The sequence below is a fragment of the Panicum hallii genome, chromosome 8 (assembly GCF_002211085.1).
Source record: "Panicum hallii strain FIL2 chromosome 8, PHallii_v3.1, whole genome shotgun sequence".
NCBI classification, from domain to species: domain Eukaryota; kingdom Viridiplantae; phylum Streptophyta; class Magnoliopsida; order Poales; family Poaceae; genus Panicum; species Panicum hallii.
In genome coordinates, this window is record NC_038049.1 from 43,060,466 (window position 1) to 43,084,707 (window position 24,242).

At 48.1% G+C, this 24,242-nt stretch overlaps 1 pseudogene; it reads right to left on the minus strand.

The window, feature by feature from the left end:
- Positions 1 to 5,576: 5,576 nt before the first annotated feature.
- On the minus strand, positions 5,577 to 8,589 carry LOC112902719 (annotated as a pseudogene).
- Between the last annotated feature and the right edge of the window lie 15,653 nt (positions 8,590 to 24,242).

A 24,242-nucleotide genomic window follows, 5' to 3' on the forward strand; every position in this document is an offset into this window, starting at 1 on the left:
AGATAAATAAAAAAGGTCATGAATAACCCTTGGTTATCCATTGTGGAAAATATAAACTACTTTCCTAATAACTTCAATTTTTTATTTAACATAATATAAAAATAAAAACACCACCCGGTCCTCCAGCCCCCATCATTTTGATTGTCTCGATGAAAGTAAGAAGTACGCAATTATTATAATTATGGGGATCTATCGTCTGATTGTCTCCTCTAAAGTGAGAACTATGCAATTATTATAATTATATTAATGAGTAAAACGCACCGTAGGTCCTAAATGTATGCTGTTGTATCGGTCCCTGAACTCTTAAAATACATATTTAGGTCCCAAAATTATTTAAAACCGTTCATTTCTGATCCCAAACACGACGCGTGAGCTCGATCGCTAACATGACATGATACGTGAGTACGTGACGCCTCGTTGTCAATCATATGTAAAAATTTCATGCATAGTCCCATCTTCTTCCATTCGCTCCTCCCTTCATTTTCTTTCATCCTCCTCGCTCTCCCTCCTTCCTCTCTCCCCCTCTCCATCTCTCTCCTGCACCGTGGCCTGATGGCCGGCCTAGGCCGCGGTCCCATCGGCGAGGCTGCGCCGGCCTAGGCCTAGGCCCCACGGGTGAAGACGCGCCGCCGGTGAGCGGGCGACGTCCGGCAGCGATTAGGAAGAACAGCGGCCTCGCCTCCATCTTTCTCTCTCTTGCGCGATGGCCTCGTGGATCGGAGGCGGCGGCGGGCGGCTGGAGCAGAGCACGCGCGCCTCAGCCGCCTCGCACGCGGAGCAGAGCACCTTCATCTATCGACCGGCCGCCGGCGCCGCCGTTGCCAACGACCACGCACGGGCTCACCACGCAAGGGAGGAGGCGATTGGGCAAGTGGATAGCTAGCTGCACTCTGCAGTAGAGAGAGGTAGGTCGGGGGGACGGTGTGGGATTTGACCGGCCGGTGGAGTGGAGGCGGCAACGTCGCGCGCTCCCGTTCGCCCGGCAGCCCAGGTGGGAGTCCTTGCTGATTCGGCTCCGGCGGGTTCCTCATCGCTGCAAGCACAACCAATCAACAGCAATCAGCACAGAAAAGTTAGTCAATTTCAGACGAACAGAGAGGAATCTGAATCTCTGAATCAGCACAGTAGACAATGCCAACATCTCTGTGTGTTGGGGACAAGTGGTTCACTTTGCGGCTGTGACTGTTTGACACCGTCAGCAAGAGACCTTGCTGGCTTCAAGCCTGCGTACGCGTCAGCGGCGCCGAGCTAGCCGCCAGCCACTCGCACGCCCAGCGCCCCCGCCCTCTGTGCAGTGTTCTGTTGTGCGGGTTTGTGCCTGAAGGATGAATAATCGACGTCTTCACTTTATGTAATGGGTTGGACTTGCGAGTGTTTGTTTGAGCTGGCTGCCCTCGGTTCCCCAGAATTTCTCTGCCTCTTCTGACCTGTGTAAGAATTCTATTTGAGCAGAATTAAAAATGTTATAATTAAGTTATACGAATTTGAATTGAAGCCAATTGTTATCATGTTAGGTTCAGTCCCACACCGGGAATCCATATTGAAGAAGCATTAGGCCAATCTTTTTGGTTTTGGCTAATCCATAGCAAAGAAGCAGGAATTGGCACAAGAATCATCCCTTGTCCTCACAACTTCGACACATATGCACAACTCTCTGACCATATGCTCTACCTAGTGAACCTATGGGTATGTGATCCTTCCATAGTAGCGCCTCGAAGGCGAGGACTGTGCCATGGTGCTGCGCCAGACAATCTCTACCTTGCTGTCTTCACGCATCTCGATGAGGTACGCGATGAGTTCACTACATCACACATGCGCTGGGAACGATGGTGCTCACGATCCTAGAGGCAAAGCCCTTGGCTTCCATCATCAACGGGTGTGAGGAAGGAACAACCATCAATGACGTGGTGATCTAAATTATGACGCTTTCTCTTGAATGCTCACTCACATCCGGGAGGCAATTTGCAACTCCCGTAGTTTGTTCATCTCCAATACCCCACGAAACTTTCAGTCTCTGACTATCATCCATGGCCCCTAAAATAGGTGCAGCCTGTAGGGTATTTAAGCACTCTTATATATGGGTGAATCACACACATGTTGTTTCTCTCAACTCACGGGAGCGTGGGATGCATGATTTGCCTCTAGATCATTTGAAATGGCTGATCAATGATACCAACTCTTTGCACATTGCCTGTATGTCACACTTAATACGTACTCCCTCCGTCCAAGGTGAAAAATACAAAAACAAAAAATATCATCTAAAAAATCTAGCAAGAATCCAAACTAATTCAACCATTTTGAGATTTTAAATACAAAAATAAAAAGAGTGCTAGGGCCTTGATCCAATTATTGCTTTGCATTGTCATGTCTAAGGCGACCCATTACATTGTTGGAGAGACTGAATTTTCTCGTGTCAAAAATACTATGTTGTAGAAAGATGCCACCTTGGCCCCTGCATGCGTACTACTAGCTGCATCGTCTCACATCACTGACATGTGGTCTCCATGGCTCGATGCTACTGTGAAGGAGTTGGGTCGTGACATCTAGTCAGCAAGAGCATGTGTCCGTCCCAGTCGCCTCCCGGAGTCCGTGTCCATTTTTCATTTTTTTTTGCTCCAACGGCCAAGTGCTCTTGCTTCCTTCTCTTGAGTAGTAGTAGCAGTCCAGCTTGCTAGCTCCATGAACACCATCATCGCGATCCTACTCTTCCTCATCGGGCTCGTCGTCGTCAGCTGCGGGATCATGATCTCCGTCTGGTTCGTGAAGAGGAGGCGCGCCTCGGCGGCGGCGGCGGCGGGTCAGGCGCAGGTCCCGGCCGGAGCCGCCGCGCCACCGCAGGGGCAGGCGCCGGTCCCCAATGGAGCCGCCGCCGCGCCGCAGGGGCAGCAGGTGCCGCCCCCCGCCGGAGCTGCCGCCAACGGTGGTGCCCCGCCTGCACCGTGAGTTGCTGCAGCGGCGTCAGATTGGATGCAAATGCAACAAGCTAAGCTAGCTAGTAGGCTGTAGCGTGTGTCTGACTGTAGCGTGTGCGATCGAAGTCTGCAAGGTAAGTTTGATCCATGGGGTGGATGCGCGACAATTTGCATTGGCCAGTGTTCTGCTCCCTTCCTCGTCATGTCTTTCATTCCCCTCGCTCCCTAAACAAAAAAGTTGGAGGATGAGCAGATGGCCTGTTCGTGATGAGGATGGCCGGTCTTGGTAGTAGTAATGTGCAAAGAATTTCATGGTCTGTCTGTGTTTGTGATCATGCTTGATTTCGATGCCAATCGAGCTGCTCTAGTTACTGGCTTACTGCTAGCTTGCATACATTATTGCAAACTGATCGTCGATCATCACCTTGCAGTTTGATGGCCCTCCAGAATGTAGCAACGCAAAAATGATTTGGGCTAGCTGTGGCTCCTGTAGTTGACGAGTAGCACGCGTGCCATCGTCCCATCAACGATGGCACAGCTCGTGGCAGGGTGGCCCTGGTATGTTGCTCCCGTTTCTGGCAAGCGCACTACTGGACTTGCACAGAAACGTCCAGGTTTCCGGTTCAACATGCATATGGAGTGAGGACTCTGCATCCCTGCATACAGGTACTGATAGCAGTGCAGCCAGGCAGTCAGCAAGTCCCTCCTAATAGCTTCTTGGTTAGCTAGTACATACAGGTACTGATATATGAAGCTCCTACAGTTTCTATTTTCTACCATCAAACCAGACTACAAGCACTACATGAATCGTGAGCCAGTGACGTGTTGGAGAAAAACAAAAAAAACTTACCATCTCCATGTAGAGGCACGAGAGTGGACATGTCGATCAGATCCTTGCTTGGTATACTTCCTCATTCTCGTTTTGTGGTGATCTTCGAGATAGTAGCAAGAACGCGAACGCAGGTGGTTGAGGCCCTTCACGAGTACTGAAAAATATATCTATTACACCATCAGTACATGCTTGGTCGACTTCATGCATTGGAATGGTGGTTCCGACTTTGAATTCTGGCAACACGCATGGTTGACGCCCTCGCCCAAAGCCCCGGTGGACATCAGAGCTATTGTTGCTGTAACTCAGCATAAGTCATTGCCACAATTACCAAGTTTCCCAGTTGGAGAGCCTGTTAGTCGGCCACATGTGCGGCGATAGAAACTGAATTAATGTAACTTCCAAATACTTGTAATTTGAGATATATAGCAGCACGATCACTAAGACAATACTTTGATAGTAAATTATTAGTATTAAACATACTCAAAATATAGCGAATTAATGTTTAGTTTTCTGAAATAAATGTTCAAGATGATCTGGCTATACCATTTTCACAATTTCATTTGAAACAAAGAGATGTTAACGATCAGTTTCATTTGTCCTGCCCGATAGCCATGGTGATGAAAGCTGCTAATAAGCAGAGAGAAACATGCATATGGTGTGGACAAATTCATTTTTTATGAGATTAAATTAGCTGCTTGTGTCATTGTGTCTTTCAGTTTCTAGTCGTTTATTTCTGTAATTTATTCCTGTTGCAACACATCTGTAAGTTCCATCGAACCCAACATATCTTTTCCATGAAAAAGTAACATGAATAACTCGTGTTGCTCCAGTCAAATGTCATGCATGCATTTCAACAAAAAAAAATATCATTGTTTAAATGTTGGGAGCAGAGTTTGCAAATACTACAATAATATAACCATATTAAATATTTTCTAAACAGATGTGTATATTTTCAAACCATGTTCGCGACTTGAAAGCCATATGTGTATTTTTGAAGTGGAGGAAAAAAATGGAATTGTACAAGCTTATTCAGAAAAACAATGTATTATCCAAAAAGATATTTACAAAAGGTATTTGTATTTCATATTCATTTATCAGTACTTTCACATTAACGGTGAAATCCGGATGCAATATGCCATTATCAGGCCACATGCATGCATGCTTCCTTTGCTGTGTCCATGCATAAAGAGATCATCATTATTTAACGAAAAATGCATGACAGGTCAAGAATAAAGACAATCATGCATATGCCATGTGCATATCTGCTTCTCTGTGTATATAGTATCATTTTTTTCAGACATCTTATTTCTCCATGATTCATTTCTGTTCTTGTATGGTCAAGCCCACTTCAGCTGACCTGTGAGGTTTTGGAGAAAAACAAATCCAGTCGCATCAAGAGAATGGAAGCTTACCTGTGACTAGCCCACGAACATGATCTTTCGTGATTCATGTAGATTTGAATTCACTTTCTTTAGGAAAGAGAGGAGCGAATGAAGAAGAAGTTGGAAGCAGTTCATCGTCTGTGGAAGCTGTTCATCGTCCGTCGAAAGAGAAGAGCGAATGAAGAAGAAGAAGTAGTCAAGGCCCCTGTTTGTGTCGTGCCCTAACAAGAAAAGCTGACCGTAGGAGGGTGTCGACACTCCTCGACGACGGAAAGCCCCAGTTCAGGCATTGCAACACGAGTGTCGTCGTCGACTCATGGCACTCGCAAACTCTGTTGAAAAAGTCGGACGCCATCGGCATGACTCTCCGTGTGCGCCATGCGTACCCAAGGGTGGCGATAGAGTGTCAACATCCCTTTGAGTGACAAGCATGCAAGCAATGGCTGGCCATGGAAGAACTGTGCACATCCGGACTGAGATCGATGGAGGAACAGGGAGGAGATCACAGCTGTTGTATGAGTGTGATCACCACTCGATGATGATGCTGTTAGTCCAAATCCGCTTGAAACCGTTACAACAACACAAAATTTTTGAAAGGGGAAAAAGCGTAACCACTTTTCTCCCCTCATCTTCTTCTTTGTCCGTCCTCTTTCCTTTGCTGTAACAATTAGTTCGATCCTCTGGTGTACGTAGAATAAAAAGTTGGTGTGACTAGGTCCACTTGGCCAGCATGGACATGAGCCCAGCGCCGACGAGCATGGACACGTTGATGCCGAGCTGGAGCTTGCCCCTGCTCTGCACCTTGGGGTTCATGAAGTCCTCGGTGAGGAGGTCCACGAGCGCCATGTAGACCAGGATCCCTGCCACGACCGAGTTGAGGATGCCCTCCACGATGAGCGTTGTCCGGCTGTCCTCGTTGTAGACCGATGAGATGCCGATGCCGACGAGGATGCCCACCGGCGTCGTCAGGCAGAATAAGAGGACCATTGTCACGATTGACCGGAGCTTGAACTTCGCCTGTGTAAGAGATACAAGTCAGTGACGGAGCTGGCTAGAAAACATCTAAAGAGAAAGCCAAACTAGTATATATCTTAAATATAAGAGGTAAATTTTTGACTTTTTATATACCAAATTTAAGCTTGTAGAAACCACATGTATGTAACAGTATCGATTAAGGAGGGGGGGTGTGGCATGGGTCCTCCTAGGTATGCCTTGCAACAGATTGTTCAAGTTAGCTCATTTACATGTTCAGTTTATTTATTTGGAAAAATATGGTGCATGGTTTATCCATTTGAATTTGTATAGCGCTATTGAACACTATCCAAGTGTAAGCACAATCAGTCTGCTTCTCCAGACAAATGCGCGAAGACAGAAGAAAACGTGTGAAACTAATCTTTTTTTTTGGGGGGGGGGGGGGGGCAAAGTGCAGACCATAACTGTCATGTCTGTTTGACTACATTAGCAGGTGGAGTACAAGTAGAGGGGGGAAAACCAGTTTTGAAAAAGGGCATCCAAGTGGCGTCCCTAACTTTGTTCAGTGCATGCCTGGGAACCACCCGAAGTGCTGTGCTGATGTACTTTATTCTCGCAAAAGGGTATCGGACACTCTTTCCTCAGTTGATCATATCATATCATGCTTTAGTGCGATCGGCCGTACCTCTTCGTCACCTCTCATTTCAAATGCCCAAGTCAAATCATGATGGTAATTTGAACTCCATCGTCCAAGGATGAAGTGCTCGCTCAGCTACTTTTCAACAAAAAGAAAAAGCAACTGCTCTTTATTTGGTTGAGTTATTCTACTTCTAGTACGGACCATTGTATCTAAGATGAGATATTTTTCCCCTTCTTTTTTAACACAAATGATGCTAGAAATTGGTCGGTCGGTACAGATGTGAGGGTTAGAGGAAGGAATCGGGGAAAAAGAGAGGTCGGCAAGGAAGGAGGCGACTCTCTACATTTGTTTCATGCATCCGCCACTTGGTATAAGTCTTAAATCTTTTCTTTTTATTATATGAGATAAGGTACCTGAACGATGCAGTCGCCAGAGGCCCATGCCCTCGAACATTTGGTGGAAGCTCAAGGCGATCACCAGAGGCTTGATGGTGCTCGGGTCCTCCAATGCGCCGAGGGAGATGCCGATGATCACTGAGTGCACCTCGATCCCAAGCTCCAAGACCTACACAATCAACCACTATTGTTGATCACAAATTATGTGCAAACAGTATGATCATTGTCGATTGTTTTCCTCGCAAGTGTTTGTTTCAAAGTTTCAAGCCGGATATGTGTCCTTCGAATAATTCCATTTGCAAGGATGTGTGACTCTTTTTAAATCAAACTGGATTCTAACCATCACTGAATACATGCCACATTTTAGACATTAGAGAACATATATAAGTAGCTTTCAGTGAATCTAACTTTTTTCTTTTTTTAAAAAAGTCTCCTCTAGTGTTCGTCGCTATTAAAATTTGTTTTTCAACGGTGATAAATAAATAAATCCATAGTTTAACTTAAAACACAGCTGTTACTCTTAGAGGAGACCGTATGCGTTGTGCAACTCACGATTAGCTGGAAGGAATTAATTACCTGGGCGATGGCGCAGCGCGTGCTCCTTGTCGCCCTCGCCGCCGCCGACGGCGGCCACGAGCGCCGTGGAGCCGTGCGCGTGGCCGTGCGTCGCGTGCATGTGCATGTGCACGTGACCCTCGTGATCGTCGCTCCCTCCAGCGTGCGGCGCCGCCGCCGTCGCCTGCTGCTGCTGCTTCTCCACGTCGTCCCCGACGGCGGTGGCCGCGGCGGCGGCGCTGTCCTTGAAGTGGAGGCGCGTGAAGTAGCCCGTGGCGACGGTGTCGACGACGAGCGTGCCGATGGCGCCGACCATGGCCCCGAACCCGGCGAAGGGAAAGTGCTTCCACGGCCCGCCGGCGGGGAGGCACTCGGAGTTGAGCTTCTCGAAGGCGTCGGGGAGGATGTGGATGAACCCCGTGGCGAGGATGACCCCCGCGGCGAACGCCTTGACGAGGAAGAACACGTCGCCGTCGGCCCGCAGCGCCGGCACGCGGCGGCCCAGCACGGGCAGGCAGCACCCCAGCGCCCCGCACACGAGGATGGAGAAGAACGCCGCGATCTTGAGCGCCCTGGCACGTGGTTGCGGCCGCAGCGGCGCGGGCTCCGAGCCGTGGCTTGGCTGACCGCTGGGCGCTGGTGGCCTTGCTGCTGCTTCATCGTCTGATGGTGGCAGGTGCTTGCTTCTCTGGTGCCATGCGGCTGAGGGTCTTGGGGAACTCCAGGCGAAAGCCATGCCCGATATACTGTCGGTGCTTTCGACGGCGGCGTCCGCTGATGTCGTTACCTCCTCGGAGGCGTCGTGATAGCTCTCTCTACCCTTCAGCCGCAAGGTTCCTCCGGGTGAAAATCTTGCTCTGGTTGTACCAGACCGACGGCGACGGCGTCCTTGACGTCGATTCCTACTTGTAGGCGTCGTTGTGGAGGAACCTGCTCGGCATCAACACCAAGTGCTAGCGCTACAATGTCTCTTTGCTTAAATCCTTCCTGGATGGTTGCACAAGCTAATTACCGGCGAGTGTCTGCTTCGAGTCTCTATGCTCCGTCATTATCCATGTCATTGGTTGCATCGCCTCACCAAATGCCGGGCTGCGAGACCATGAACCCCTCTTTGGGATCTCCTCGTTCTCCTTTTGTCGTCCCCCCCCCCCCCCACCCCCCTTTGAGGATTCCTCCCCTCGAATGGCGTCGGCGGCTCGTCGATTGGATCCTGGATATGCTCCATAGACGATGCAAATCACGATCGTCGTCTGTCAATTTGACTCTAAGCTTTACGATCACTTGTGGAATGAAGATTGATGGACTTAGCTATTTGGAGGTGGTATTGTTCGGTGATCAGTGACTTGCCCCCGTTTTGGAGGACAAACCGTTAGTCTTGTAGCTATGTGCGGGTGTGTGTGTGTTTTGGTGATGTATGCTCTTGTATGAGCACCTTAGCTTTTTTCTCAAATTGCTGAAGATCCGATTGTAACAGTTTTTAGCTTGCCCAAAGCCCTTTAGTGAAATTCAGGTGGTGATGCTCTCCCCCGGTGACCGTAAAAAAAATATATAGAAAAATGGTGGGAGGACATGTGTTTTACCGGCTCAGCAGCTTTCGCGGACATGCTGGCGGTGTGTAGTTTTTTTCAGTTTTTTTTCATGGATTCTGTATGAATAGAATTAAGCATAGTGAGAAGAACGGCGAAATGAAAGCAGCAGCTAGCACGCCCAGGCGGATCAGTGATCCATCGACACGGAGTTGGAGTTGGCCGAAGCGATCGACGACGTCAGGGTCTTTCTTAAGTTGTGATCCAAATTCATCTATACACATATAAAGACCGACTTCGGACATAGCGAAGCGGAGGTCCGTTGCCGGAGGCTTGGGCCGGAGCGAAGCGGAGCGGAGCGGAGACCGAAGTGGCCCATTGTGATGGACTCCTGCACCCGGGGACGCCTGGGGTGCGGGGGGCGTAGCCCCCCCCCTCCCGCGGTGTAGATCGATTAGGGTTTCTATATATATATAGACCTCTTGTAAGCCGCCGTTCGGGATAGAGCTAGATCATTGTAAATCCCCAGCGTTTGTAACCGCACTCGATATAGTGAAGTTCTGCTGGCTGGCGCCCGTAGTTTTTCCCTTCGGGTTTTCCACGTTAAATCCTCGTATCCTCTGGGTTGATCGGTTCTTCTTTATTTTTCTTTGTCATCTATTTTGTAACAGCATTGTGTGAGACATGCAGATATCCATGCTCTCTCTTATCTGCTCGATCAACCATTTCTTGGAAACGGCCGGCAAGGACCTACCCCGCTGCTCAACATGCATGCTTGCTCGTGCTCGAGCTTTTGATCGGCCGAAGCGCGGTCACTTCCAAGTTTCCCAATCTAGCTATACAAGCCAGGTCGCTGTCCTCTCTCTCCCATCCCGTGATGACTAGGGGCTGTTTGGATGGTTGCTTAAGATGCCACAACCTAACCTTAGACGTGCCAGACCATATTAGGCAAGCATTTGGACACGCTACTAATGTTAGCGCGCCACAGATTGTTAGGCACGTTGCCACCAGCTCGCCACAGCAAAATCACGCCACGGTGCGGCGCTCGATTTGGCCGCCGCACCCTCTGGATCGCGCCACACTCGCCTCCTTCCTCCCGTCCGCGCCGCCAGGTCCTCCCCCCCCCACCCCGCCGGGGCAGAGCCCGCCGCACCCCCCCCCCCTGGCGGAAGGCCGCCGCCGCCCCGCCCCTCCCGGGATCCGCTGGGGCAGAGCCCGCCGCCCCCGCGCGGACGCCGCGCGGAGCTTGCCGCTCTCGCTAGCATGGCCGGCCCGCCTGCCGGATGCGCCGCTGCAGCCGGCGTCGCTCGCCCTCCACCCTCCCGCACGGCAGGCGGCCTCCTCTCCCCAACCACCCACTGCCTCATCTCTTCCATCTCCGGCTGCTGAAATTGATCCTACAAATTGATATGTTCATGAGTTGATTTGGCCTTCCAATTGCACTCCTCACTGATACGAAGAGCAATCGAATTGATTAGTCAAATCAATCACACATGGGTAAGGAGGCGGTGGATGAGTATGGGATAGACCTTCACGGCCGCGACAAGGATGAGTGGATGATGGAGGAGGAGACGGGCCTCTTGGGCGCCGGCGAGCTGACCCCTCTGTCCCATGCGCCGGTCTCCGTGGAGCTCGATGGACCGCGCCCGCACGCTGCCGTGCGGCTCTCCGCGCCGCACGCTGCTGCCGGCCAAGCTTCTGCAGGTCGGGAGGAGAAAGATTGGGGACGATTTTTGCGGTCGGTAACCTCACCTTTAGCCAAGATATGGTTACTGTATCAGATGTACAAATAACCAAATACAATCTTGAACCTTACTGAGCATCAGATGAACCTTACTGTATTTTACCTAGCAATAATGAATGGAGTTTTTAATATCTTGGTCTAGTATATGATTGATTAGATGGATAATATTTTTGTGTCTCGGTGCATGGCTATTTTGGCACCTTTTCAACAAAAATGAAAAATAAGCAAAAGGCTGCAAGTGCATGGCCATTTGGTTTGCCTCAATTTGTGCTCTTACATGCCAAATTGCTTACAAAATTGTTTGGCGCGATCGAAGTTAGGCAGTGAAACAAACAGCTACCACACATACAATGATTTGCCTAACTTGAGTTGTGGTAGCAATCCAAACGGCTGCCACACTTTTTCCACGTACGCCTAACGTTAGGCGCAGGGCTAAGGAGAAGCAGCTTAGGCCGTCACATGTGTGGCAACCTGCTAACCTTAGGCTGCGGCGCCTTAGGCGTCCTTCCAAACATACCCCTAGCCTTTGTGATTGAGCATTAGCCTTAGCCTAGCTATCTAGCTTGCTCATCTTGCTCCCCTTTGAGCTTTGAGCCAACTTTGCAGTGCCGGTGGCCAAGCCAAGTCGCTCACAGGTCTGTGCTGCAGACTTGTACATGAGAAATGATGGTGATCGAGCAGATGGGACCAGACCAGACCGGACCGGACTTGAGCGCCTACATTATTGTTTGTACCGCACATCCAATTTTTTTAAAAAAGAAAGTACAAAATTAAAAATGATGACGAACACACAGACTGACAGACCTTCCATCGATCAAACTAAACCCACATCGCACCAAACCACACAGACACCGCTGCAACTCACGGTGCCGGCGGGGCGCCACCGTTGCCACCGGCTCCGGCGGGTGGCAGCACCTGCCCCTCCAGCGGCGCCTCCGGCCGGGAGCTGCCCCTGCCCCGCCGCTACTGCCGCTGCCAATGCGCGCCGCCTCCCAGTCCTCACGGAAGAGACGGAGATCATGATCCCGCCGCCGCCGCCGAGGCCGATCAAGAAGAGTAGGTCATTGACTAGATGCATGTCGTCACGAGCTAACTTCTCACAGTAGCATATGCATGGACGCATGGAGACGTACCACATGTCAGTGACGTGAGATGCAGTAGTATGGATGCCGTGCCCAAGGTTATTACTGCATTTCTCTGCAATATCTCTTCAGCTTCAGCAGAAGAAAAAAAATGAAGCCAGGATCTTTTCGTACTTGGTCTTTTGCTTTAAAGATGAAGAGTCTAACTATCTTTCGGAAGTATTGATGCTTCACCTCACTCTCTTGTTTACTTCAACTAAAAATAAATTATTACTCCTTAGTTGTCCCTCTAAATCATCTAAAAAATTGCTTCCAAGTAAGAGAGGCGCACATTGAAGCTTTAAGAAGAAGCGGAAACAGAGGAAAACATTAGTCGAAGCAGAGTACAGATCAAGAATGAGATGATATTTCGATCTTCACTTTCTCCATGCTATTTGATTCTCATTCATGTGTTTCTGACTTGTTCTCTTAGAAGCAGGACCGAAACACCGATTCATGGGGGAAAATGGAGCATGATAACATGTACGGAGCTAACAATAACAAGCTGAATTGGTTTATTTTTTTGTCTTTGAAAGGAGAATGACTCTGTTTTCATTGAAAGCATATGCACTTTTACAATTCAGATTTAGGTTACCGGTTAGCATAAAAGGGTACTACACAACACAACAGCAAAAACAAGAGACAATGCAAGCCACTCCCACAGCCCAACAGCCCCACTTTCTGTAGACGTCGTGAGCCAGAAATTGGTTCGTTGAGCATTAATGATTTAGTTTATTGAGCTCCAATATGTAAGTACCCTGAAATCCCAAGCTTCAGCTATACTCAGAGTCACTTTACCAGAGCCGATCCAAATCTTTAGTTTCCTCCAAACTCTCATTGTTCTTGCAGCACACTTGCTCATTCAAACTAGACCATCATCGAAGTGAGGGTGCATCATTCGGCGGTGCCAGACCAAAGTGGGTGCATATATAGCTGCAGATTACTTCTTCTTCTTCATTCGCCACCCTTGGGTACGCATGGCGCACACGGAGAGTCATGCCGATGGCGTCCGACTTTTTCAACAGAGTTTGCGAGTGCCATGAGTCGACGACGACACTCGTGTTGCAATGCCTGAACTGGGGCTTTCCGTCGTCGAGGAGTGTCGACACCCTCCTACGGTCAGCTTTTCTTGTTAGGGCACGACACAAACAGGGGCCTTGACTACTTCTTCTTCTTCATTCGCTCTTCTCTTTCGACGGACGATGAACAGCTTCCACAGACGATGAACTGCTTCCAACTTCTTCTTCATTCGCTCCTCTCTTTCCTAAAGAAAGTGAATTCAAATCTACATGAATCACGAAAGATCATGTTCGTGGGCTAGTCACAGGTAAGCTTCCATTCTCTTGATGCGACTGGATTTGTTTTTCTCCAAAACCTCACAGGTCAGCTGAAGTGGGCTTGACCATACAAGAACAGAAATGAATCATGGAGAAATAAGATGTCTGAAAAAAATGATACTATATACACAGAGAAGCAGATATGCACATGGCATATGCATGATTGTCTTTATTCTTGACCTGTCATGCATTTTTCGTTAAATAATGATGATCTCTTTATGCATGGACACAGCAAAGGAAGCATGCATGCATGTGGCCTGATAATGGCATATTGCATCCGGATTTCACCGTTAATGTGAAAGTACTGATAAATGAATATGAAATACAAATACCTTTTGTAAATATCTTTTTGGATAATACATTGTTTTTCTGAATAAGCTTGTACAATTCCATTTTTTTCCTCCACTTCAAAAATACACATATGGCTTTCAAGTCGCGAACATGGTTTGAAAATATACACATCTGTTTAGAAAATATTTAATATGGTTATATTATTGTAGTATTTGCAAACTCTGCTCCCAACATTTAAACAATGATATTTTTTTTTGTTGAAATGCATGCATGACATTTGACTGGAGCAACACGAGTTATTCATGTTACTTTTTCATGGAAAAGATATGTTGGGTTCGATGGAACTTACAGATGTGTTGCAACAGGAATAAATTACAGAAATAAACGACTAGAAACTGAAAGACACAATGACACAAGCAGCTAATTTAATCTCATAAAAAATGAATTTGTCCACACCATATGCATGTTTCTCTCTGCTTATTAGCAGCTTTCATCACCATGGCTATCGGGCAGGACAAATGAAACTGATCGTTAACATCTCTTTGTTTCAAATGAAATTGTGAAAATGGTATAGCCAGATCATCTTGAACATTTATTTCAGAAAACTAAACATTAATTCGCTATATTTTGAGTATGTTTAATACTAATAATTTACTATCAAAGTATTGTCTTAGTGATCGTGCTGCTATATATCTCAAATTACAAGTATTTGGAAGTTACATTAATTCAGTTTCTATCGCCGCACATGTGGCCGACTAACAGGCTCTCCAACTGGGAAACTTGGTAATTGTGGCAATGACTTATGCTGAGTTACAGCAACAATAGCTCTGATGTCCACCGGGGCTTTGGGCGAGGGCGTCAACCATGCGTGTTGCCAGAATTCAAAGTCGGAACCACCATTCCAATGCATGAAGTCGACCAAGCATGTACTGATGGTGTAATAGATATATTTTTCAGTACTCGTGAAGGGCCTCAACCACCTGCGTTCGCGTTCTTGCTACTATCTCGAAGATCACCACAAAACGAGAATGAGGAAGTATACCAAGCAAGGATCTGATCGACATGTCCACTCTCGTGCCTCTACATGGAGATGGTAAGTTTTTTTTGTTTTTCTCCAACACGTCACTGGCTCACGATTCATGTAGTGCTTGTAGTCTGGTTTGATGGTAGAAAATAGAAACTGTAGGAGCTTCATATATCAGTACCTGTATGTACTAGCTAACCAAGAAGCTATTAGGAGGGACTTGCTGACTGCCTGGCTGCACTGCTATCAGTACCTGTATGCAGGGATGCAGAGTCCTCACTCCATATGCATGTTGAACCGGAAACCTGGACGTTTCTGTGCAAGTCCAGTAGTGCGCTTGCCAGAAACGGGAGCAACATACCAGGGCCACCCTGCCACGAGCTGTGCCATCGTTGATGGGACGATGGCACGCGTGCTACTCGTCAACTACAGGAGCCACAGCTAGCCCAAATCATTTTTGCGTTGCTACATTCTGGAGGGCCATCAAACTGCAAGGTGATGATCGACGATCAGTTTGCAATAATGTATGCAAGCTAGCAGTAAGCCAGTAACTAGAGCAGCTCGATTGGCATCGAAATCAAGCATGATCACAAACACAGACAGACCATGAAATTCTTTGCACATTACTACTACCAAGACCGGCCATCCTCATCACGAACAGGCCATCTGCTCATCCTCCAACTTTTTTGTTTAGGGAGCGAGGGGAATGAAAGACATGACGAGGAAGGGAGCAGAACACTGGCCAATGCAAATTGTCGCGCATCCACCCCATGGATCAAACTTACCTTGCAGACTTCGATCGCACACGCTACAGTCAGACACACGCTACAGCCTACTAGCTAGCTTAGCTTGTTGCATTTGCATCCAATCTGACGCCGCTGCAGCAACTCACGGTGCAGGCGGGGCACCACCGTTGGCGGCAGCTCCGGCGGGGGGCGGCACCTGCTGCCCCTGCGGCGCGGCGGCGGCTCCATTGGGGACCGGCGCCTGCCCCTGCGGTGGCGCGGCGGCTCCGGCCGGGACCTGCGCCTGACCCGCCGCCGCCGCCGCCGAGGCGCGCCTCCTCTTCACGAACCAGACGGAGATCATGATCCCGCAGCTGACGACGACGAGCCCGATGAGGAAGAGTAGGATCGCGATGATGGTGTTCATGGAGCTAGCAAGCTGGACTGCTACTACTACTCAAGAGAAGGAAGCAAGAGCACTTGGCCGTTGGAGCAAAAAAAAATGAAAAATGGACACGGACTCCGGGAGGCGACTGGGACGGACACATGCTCTTGCTGACTAGATGTCACGACCCAACTCCTTCACAGTAGCATCGAGCCATGGAGACCACATGTCAGTGATGTGAGACGATGCAGCTAGTAGTACGCATGCAGGGGCCAAGGTGGCATCTTTCTACAACATAGTATTTTTGACACGAGAAAATTCAGTCTCTCCAACAATGTAATGGGTCGCCTTAGACATGACAATGCAAAGCAATAATTGGATCAAGGCCCTAGCACTCTTTTTATTTTTGTATTTAAAATCTCAAAATGGTTGAATTAGTTTGGATTCTTGCTAGATTTTTTAGATGATATTTTTTGTTTTTGTATTTTTCACCTTGGACGGAGGGAGTACGTATTAAGTGTGACATACAGGCAATGTGCAAAGAGTTGGTATCATTGATCAGCCATTTCAAATGATCTAGAGGCAAATCATGCATCCCACGCTCCCGTGAGTTGAGAGAAACAACATGTGTGTGATTCACCCATATATAAGAGTGCTTAAATACCCTACAGGCTGCACCTATTTTAGGGGCCATGGATGATAGTCAGAGACTGAAAAGTTTCGTGGGGTATTGGAGATGAACAAACTACGGGAGTTGCAAATTCCCCCCGGATTGCCTCCCGGATGTGAGTGAGCATTCAAGAGAAAGTGTCATAATTAGATCACCATGTCATTGATGGTTGTTCCTCTTCTTCTGCTCTGGTCAATCGTGACACAGGCGAAGTTCAAGCTCCGGTCAATCGTGACAATGGTCCTCTTCTTCTGCCTGACGACGCCGGTGGACATCCTCGTCGGCATCGGCATCTCGTCGGTCTACAACGAGGTCAGCCCGACGGCACTCGTCGTGGAGGGCATCCTCAACTCGGTCGCGGCGAGGATCCTGATATACATGGCGCTTGTGGACCTCCTCGCCGAGGACTTCATGAACCCCAAGGTGCAGAGCAGGGGCAATCTCCAGCTCGGCATCAACGTGTCCATGCTCGTCGGCGCCGGGCTCATGTCCATGCTGCCCAAGTGGGCCTAGTCACACCAAGTTTTTATTCTACGTACACCAGAGGATCGAACTAATTGTTGCAGCAAAGGAAAGAGGATGGACAAAGAAAAAGATGAGGGGAGAAAAGTGGTTACGCTTTTTCCCCTTTCAAAAATTTTGTGTTGTTGTAACGGTTTCAAGCGGATTTGGACTAATAGCATCATCATCGAGTGGTGATCACACTCATACAGCAGCTGTGATCTCCTCCCTGTTCCTCCATCGATCTCAGTCCGATGTGATCTCCTCCCTGTTCCTCCATCGATCTCAGTCCGGATGTGCACAGTTCTTCCATGGCCGGCCATTGCTTGCATGCTTGTCACTCAAAGGGATGTCGACACTCTATCGCCACCCTTGGGTACGCACAGCGCACACGGAAAGTCATGCCGATGGCGCCCGACTTTTTCGACAGAGTGTGCGAGTGCCACGAGTCGACGACGACACTCCTGTTGCAATGCCTAAACTGGGGCTTTCCATCGTCGAGGAGTGTCGACACCCTCCTACGGTAAGTCGGCCCTTTATACGTGTATAGATAAATTTGGATCACAATTTAATAAATGCAAGACCCTGACGTCGTCGATCGCTTCGGCCAACTCCAACTCCGTGTCGATCGATCACTGGTCCGCCCGGGCGTGCTAGCTGCTGCTTTCGTTTCGCCGTTCTTCTCACTATGCTTAATTCTATTCATACAGAATGCATGAACGAAAACTGAAAAAGACTACACGCCGCCAGCATGTCCGCGAAAGCTGCTGAGCCGGTAAAACACGTCCTCCCACCATGTTTTTATATATCTTTTTTTTTACGGTCACCGGGGGAGAGCATCACCACCTGAATTTCACTAAAGTCTTTGAGCAAGCTAAAAACTGTTACAATCGGAACTTCAGCAATTTGAGAAAAAAAGCTAAGGTGCTCATACAAGAGCATACATCACCAAAACACACACACCCGCACATAGCTACAAGACCAACGGTTTGACCTCCAAAACGGGCCGGCAAGTCACTTATCACCGAACAATACCATCCCCAAATAGCTAAGTCCATCAATCTCCATTCCACAAGCGATCGTAAAGCTCAGAGTCAGATTGACAGACGACGATCGTTATTTGCATCGTCTATAGAGCATATCCAGGATCCAATTGACGAGCCGCCGACGCCATTCGAGGGGAGGAATCCTCAAAGGTAGGGGTGGGGGTGGGGGTGGGGACGACAAAAGGAGAACGAGGAGATCCAAAACAGGGGTTCATGGTCTCGCAGCCCGGCATTTGGTGAGGCGATGCAACCAATGACATGGATAATGACGGAGCATAGAGACTCGAAGCAGACACTCGCCGGTAATTAGCTTGTGCAACCATCCAGGAAGGATTTAAGCAAAGAGCCATTGTAGCGCTAGCACTTGGTGTTGATGCCGAGCAGGTTCCTCCACAACGACGCCTACAAGTAGGAATCGACGTCAAGGACGCCGTCGCCGTCGGTCTGGTACAACCAGAGCAAGATTTTCACCCGGAGGGACTTTACGGCTGAAGGGTAGAGAGAGCTATCACGACGCCTCCGGGGAGGTAACGACGTCCACGGATACCGCCGTCGAAAGCACCGACAGTATATCAGGCATGGCTTTCGCCTGCAGTTCCCCAAGACCCTCAGCCGCATGGCACCAGAGAAGCAAGCACCTGCCACCATCAGACGATGAAGCAGCAGCAAGGCCACCGACCACCAAGCGCACGCTGGTGGAGTAGCGACCCGGCAGTGCCCAGCGGTCAGCCAAGCCACGGCTCGGAGCCCGCGCCGTTGCGGCCGCAACCACGCGCCGCAGAAGTGGGCCTCGGAAAGCCCTTGCCGCTGTCCGGCGACGGGATGTGCAGATCGGCCAAGGGACGCACAGGTCCGGCCGTGGGAGGACCGGATCAGGCCCGGGGACGCCCGCGAGCACAAGGCGCAAGATGTAGCAGAGGGGAAGCTGCGAAGATGGGGCGGCGCCAGATCCGGCCGTGTACAGTGTGGATCTACTCCTCACCGGCCCGTAGCGCCGCCGCTGGCACCGGAGCTCTTCCGGCCACCATGCTTACTTTTGAGATGGGGGAGGAAGAGAGCCACAGGAGGAAGCTTGTGGAAGGAGGCCCGCTGCCGCCTTCCTTGAGCCTGGTCGGACTTCCGCGCGGAGGGTGCTCTGGCGGCTGCGAGGTGAGGGAGAGAGGGCGAGGGGGTATGGAGCGGGGTCGCCCCGGGGGACGACGCGAGCGGGAGTAGTCTCATGTTTCTATATACATTGTCTACCTTCAAACCAGATTAAGCACCAAATGATTCCAAATCGGTGAGATGTTGGAGAGAAACGAAGATTCCAGAGAGAAAGCAGCTAGCAGTCGTCAGGTCCTATGTTGATACACTCCTCATTCTCATTCTCAAGACACTAGGAAGCATCACAGTGCTCGAGGTTGAGACCATTGTTGCCGGCTACACAACCTTTCCATAGGCACACGATAAGTTCAAAACAGAAAAACATCCTTTGGGTTTCAGTACCGGTGGAGCACATCATTTTTTTTCCGTGTAAAATCGACAAACTTAATGTACGCATTTTAATTTTAAGTCGCGTGTAGTGAACCTAGACTGAAGGCTTTGGATTTAAGTAGAGCAGTAGTGTACTCGACCTTGCAGCAACATTGTTAATAACAGCAAGTATATTATTGTCGCACAATTGTGTGAAACGTACGGTGGATCGATCATATGGTACGGTCGAGAGTAAGGCCCATGGAAAGCTGCAATCCGTTGTTGATCTAGATGAGTTCTGCTCCATGCAAATGTTGCTACTTTTCTGCATGCTTGGAGCAATTCACCTGCATATATAACTCACATTGACCTCGCGTCCTTTATTTTCGTTAAACATTAGTAAACAAAGAGATGAACTCACTTCGTAATAGGCTCACATTTTGTTACTAGCAACAGTATTACACTGCATGTCTGAGGTGTATTAGTTGCCATATACCTTACTCACAGTACATACCTATAATATTCATTCGTTAAACTGAGAAAATAGAAAAAAAATGCATATGACGTGAAGACTCCAAACATATATACACCGCAAATAAGTCCGTCCTGGAAGCTCCTCAGCCTACCAGTACCGATACAATGCTCATAACGAGTTTTAGTCTGCAGCAATCAAACCAGATACTAAGTGCTCAGTCGTCCATCGCAAATATGTGAAATATTGGAGAAAACCAAAGGTTTTTACCATCTCTAACCAGCGGATCAGAAGAGGAGAGCAACGACACTGACAGCCAGAAGGATCTTGCATCGCCGCCGCCATCTATCTGTGCCTGATGAGATCTGTTTTGATAGACCAGCGACGAACAGTCAACATGGTGTAAGCAGGGTCGTCAAGGTGTATACGTAGGGGTATGAATTAGTGCTAGTACTTAATTACTACTATTAATTGGATTGTAACCTCCTGGTGAAATTTGGCACATATAACATGCAGTGTGAGTAAGTGTGGTAGGATTTAATTACAACAATGAATATTGGGCTGTAACCTACCTGCTAAATTTTGGCATATGCTACAACACAGGAGAGTGAGTTAGTGGTAGTCCTTAATCCTACTGTGAAATAGACTGTAATAAATTAACCTTCCTGCTAAATTTTGGCATATACTAGCTAGAATACAGTAGAGTGAATTAGTGGTAGTCCTTTAATTATATTCTACCATGAATTAGACTATAATTAACCTTCCTGCTAAATTTTGCATATATACTATTGTAGTTGCCATTAAAAAAAACAGCAATTGCTTTTGTGCTAAAGATATGCTGTTTCATGGTTGGTGTCTTTTTATTTCTTGATTGATTTGGGCGGAATTGGATTGGATCTCGAATTTTATTTCACAGGAAACACACACTAGGATGTCGTCGTTGAACGTTGCTGGCATCAGCATGGACTGACTGATCATCTAGTTTTCAACTACGGTTGCAGGAAGAAAACATCACCATCTATCTTGATCTGTGCCTACGTTCAGTCTTGATCTTTGAGAGGACCCATCAATCTATTGTAAGTCCCGCACGTCTAGATTAGTAGCGTGAATAAGTGGTAGTCCATAATTACCATATTTACTATTATTGATAGAGTTGTAACTTGTAACCTCCCTGCTAAAAATTGTCATTTAGATAACGTTGCAGTGTCAGAAAAGAAGTATGTAATCCCTTGCATCAACAACCTTTGTGCAGAAGATACGTACACTGATACGCCATTTCCATGTGATACGTACTCTCTATCATTTCTCTCTCTCATTTTTGTGATAATACTCTACCATTTCTTTACCTGGAAGCATGCAAATGTCAGCATGTATCTTCAGGACGCTGGCTATAAATTCAGGCCTCGATCACCCTCACATCGAGCCAAATCACACAAGCACGTACACTCGCCGGCATCAGCATCCGTAGCTCCGGCACCAACATCTGCAGTCCCAAAGCTAGAGCGGCGTTCGTCGAAGAAATGGCCAAGTCTCATTCAGTCGTCTGCAAGATGGTCCTCATCGTCGCCATCGCCGTCGTCGCCAACCTCCTCTCCTTCTCCGCCGGTGATTATACTCAGCATCTCTTCGATCCTTCTCCCCTACGTACTCATCTGTCTAACCTGACACGCACGAACTCGGCTGGCTGGGCATGCTGATGCAGGGCAAGCGGCGGTGCCGTCTCCGCCGGACGTGCAGTACCCGGAGTGCAACTCCAGCCCCACCATCCCGGAGTGCGACACCTGCTGCCGGAAGGCAGGCCACCCGGGAGGCTACGTCAAAGGCGACCAGTGCATCTGCAACTCCGGCTAGTTTGCGTTGCTCGCCACAACGAGATGTTGATCAGTATCGATCATTTGTATTGACATGATGAAATAATTTATCCGCTTGCGTTGCTCTCAGCTTCAATTTTTCACATCCCTTATCCTTTTCAGTTTCACCATGTCTGGTGTATAATTTTTTTCAAGAAGGAAAGTCTTACTAATTTCAAGAACGTTACGTTTGCCTAGGTGGCACACAACCTTATATGCAGAGCGGAAAAAAAACAGGCACACTAATGACTATCAATCCGAAGACCAGACCACCACCCATGTGCCCAGGTAAAAAAAATTGTCACGCCAAGCATTGAGATACCGCTGTGATCAAAACATGTGAAGTAGGGATCTGTAGGATAAACCGGTGTATAATAGCCAAGCGCATATATACATTGAGTGTCCATACAGCAGTAATAAATTTTTTTTAAAAAAATCAGTTGTATAAACCCAAGGAAAGTTATCATCAGGGACAGCCATGGCGTGCTCCTATCAAATAATATGCTAACCTTTGGATGTTTATGTTTATCGTCAATAGCTTCGGAGACCAGTAGTTAGAGGAGAAACACCATGCATACGCCGTGCACATCTGACAAACATCAGGTCACTCTAGTGCTCGGCCGATGCCATTTCTAACGGTGTGAGATTTGTACTTACTGGTGTAAAAACACCGCATTTGAGCAATGGAGCAGGCTGCACGGCAGCAGGCATGCCAGGAATGTCAAGACGGCCATGCATGCTTAAATACGCTGATTAACAGGCATAAAACTAAAGTTTGTTGGAGAATGAAAATTCAACCTTCAATTCAATTCTATTACCCTTGCGGATTGCAGGTGATTGGGAGCGATTAAGGGCAATAATTTAGTTCATTTCCCTATCAGTCCCCTCCTGTTCCCAAGGGGAATGTTTTATGCAAACTAGCTCTTCACTTCATCTATACATCAATATTCTATCAAGCTAAACTAACAATCCTTACATACCAATAGCCAAAACTAGTAAAGATTGACCAGCACGGATGGATCCCAAAATGATTTATATTTTTGGGTCTGAGCACGCCCATGGTATTAAGCCTTCGAATCAAATTTTCTTAATTTGCATGCCATCTGATTGGTTTCATTATTCAACCATGGCCGAGGCCTTTGATCCGTGGTTTGCCACACCATTTGAATATAATTCAGGTGGGGATGCTCTCCCCTCCGGTAACCATTCAGAAAAAAAAGTCCCAAACCCAGCAAACCTTTTTTTGTTCGTTCAAAAGCCATAGATGCAGCAGAGCTTTACCTTATTAGAACCGGCAGACCATGCATATTATAGGGCGTTACATGTCCCATGCTATGCTTTAGTTCCTTCGTACAAATACAGGCGCCCAAAATAGGAGTACAAGGAAAGAAGCTGAAATCGCGGGGCCCACCCACCCCAGAGCAGCCGGCTAGCTACATATTTGGCTAGCCCCACCCGCACACGAGGATGGAGAAGAACGCCGCGATCTTGAGCGCCCTGGCGCGCGCGCGGTCGCCGCCCCGCGCCGCCGCGGCGCCGTCGGCACCGCACCCGCTGTCGGCGGCGCGCGAGGAGGAGGAGCAGCAGCGCCGCCATGGCGGCGAGGACGAGCGCGGCGCGCGGTGCCGCGGATTCCCGTAGTTTGTTCATCTCCAATACCTCACGAAAACTTTCAGGCTCTGACTATCATCCATGCCCCCTAAAATAGGTGCAGCCTGTAGGGTATCTAAGCACTCTTATATATGGTTGAAGCACACACATGTTGTTTCTCTCAACTCACAGGAGTGTGGGATGCATGATTTGCCTCTAGATCATTTGAAATGGCTGATCAATGATATCAACTCTTTGCACATTGCCTGTATGTCACACTTAATACTTACTCCCTCTGTCCAAGGTGAAAAATATAAAAACAAAAAATATCTTCTAAAAATCTAGCAAGAATCCAAACTAATTCAACCATTTTGAGATTTTAAATACAAAAATAAAAAAATGTTAGGGCCTTGATCCAATTATTGCTTTGCATTGTCATGTCCAAGGCTACCCATTACATTGTTGGAGAGACTGAATTTTCTCGTGTCAAAAAATACTATGTTGTAGAAAGATGTCACCTTGGCCACTGCATGCAAATGTTGCTACTTTTCTGCATGCTTGGAGCAATTCACCTGCATATATAACTCACATTGACCTCGCGTCCTTTATTTTCGTTAAACATTAGTAAACAAGCAAACCTTTTTTTTGGTTCAAAAGCCATACATGCAGCAGAGCTTTACCTTTTCTAATGGCAACCGGCAGACCAAGCATATTATAGGGCATAAAAATACAGACCCTATTATAGTAAAGAAGCTGAAATCGCAGCGTCCACCCACCCCAGGGTAAAGGAGCAGCCGGCTAGCTAAATATTTGGCTGGCC